The sequence below is a fragment of the Triticum dicoccoides genome, chromosome 5B, assembly GCF_002162155.2.
Source record: "Triticum dicoccoides isolate Atlit2015 ecotype Zavitan chromosome 5B, WEW_v2.0, whole genome shotgun sequence".
NCBI classification, from domain to species: domain Eukaryota; kingdom Viridiplantae; phylum Streptophyta; class Magnoliopsida; order Poales; family Poaceae; genus Triticum; species Triticum dicoccoides.
Genome location: NC_041389.1, coordinates 8,862,415 through 8,864,243, shown reverse-complemented (window position 1 = coordinate 8,864,243; position 1,829 = coordinate 8,862,415).

The window sequence follows — 1,829 nt, the reverse complement described above, 5'->3', positions numbered from 1 at the left end:
TTATTCATATGGTGCGACCATCAGCTCCAGCCTGTTGACTCGGACTATGAGCGCCAAATCAGGAAGGCACATCGAGCACGAGAACAGGGGTCGAGCTCGAGCTCGAGCCAAGCAGCTGGCCAAAAATGCGGGAAAACCGTTCCCCGGCTAGGAGAACAGGCGGCGCAATCAATGCCCCCACTTGTTGTACCAACAAATGAGAGTACCGGCGCCGGTCAGCTGGTAATAACCGAGGAGCATAGACGGAACGCTGAAATGCTCGGTATCACTGTTGGACAACTCCTCGAGATTGAGCCCATGCCAAAGCATAAAGAGGAGAAGATAAAATGGAAATATGCCCGCGGCCAACCTTTGGTAAGGCCTGAGGAGGTCAAGAACCTCCCAACGAGAATGTATCAATTGCATGATTGGTACATGAAAATTACCAAGAGTAGCAATCGAGAGGGCCTCATGGTGAAAGTCAAGGAAAAATATTACTTCCACAAGCTAGCTCTGTCCATTGAGTACTCAGAACTATTTCAGTTATTCCATCAAGACGCACTCGACAAATCCATCGTCAGTTTGTATTGTTTGTAAGTGATTTATTTCTGTAATTCAAGTCTCAAGCTAGCTGTAGTGCTCATTGATCAATCATTACTTGTAATTATCCTCACTGTATTCTTTTCTGTGGTATATTATGCAGGATGAAGATGTATGAAATGAAAAAAGTTGGACGCTATGGCATTGGGTTCATTGACCCAAATACCATTAATGAAGAAACATGGACATATGCATGGTATCAAACAGAGGTAGAGAAAAACATGCTAGAGTTCTTGAAGCGCCTCAATACCAATGAACATATACTACTTCCTTACAACTACATGTGAGTCATACTGTCTCGTACTACAAATTCTGTTTTTACTTACTAGCTAGCTAGATGTTAATAATTAAGTGTATAGGGTTTAGGTTAGTTGATGAGTGTTATGCACATGCCCGCTTAATTAAGACATGCAAACGTCTGTGCATGCAGTTACCATTGGATCTTGTTAATCACTAAAGTTGACGAAGGAACAGTTGAAGTACTAGACTCACTACTTAAAGAGAAGAGAGAGTACACAACCGCGAAGGGGATAGTCGACAGGTAATTTTAATCATTATTAACTATATGTCGGCCTCTTTAGTTCGTCATTTCCTGATATCAACTATTTAATAACTCGTTTATTCATTTTCTTTGTCGGCGGGCAGGGCTTGGGCAAAGTTCAGGAATTCGAAAGAGGTTCCAGGCGAATGGAGAGAAAGGCTGCATTGGTTTCGACCCAAGGTATAATTAATTACGTAGTACTATCTTACCATGCATCTCTTTAATTCTAGTTTCAATACCATTAATTATCATGCTTGATTAATTATTATCTGGTTAAATTCTATTCTCGTAGATGCCCTGGAGCAGGCGCAGGGGAGAGATCATTGTGCATACTGCGTTTTTGAGAACATTCGCATGATGACGTCCGAAAGGACCAAAATAGAGAGACAGCTATGGGTACGCGCGTTTGACAGAACATTATTCATAATTTTTACGTCATTATCGATATCTAGTCACATAACTAATACACATGCATATTGATCTCCTTTTTAACAGTTCGAATCGGTGCGGGAGACGCTCCTACCAGTGGAGCGCATACGAGCACTTCAAGAGGAAATAACGGGATTTTTTCTCGACGAGGTCATAGACCCAAAGGGGAATTCTACTACCCGCTACCGCCCCAATGAACTACTCCCAATTGTCATCGTCCTCTGAAGGCACCAAGGCAAATGCCACTGGCTCTGAATGGCTACATGTAGGAAGAACTATA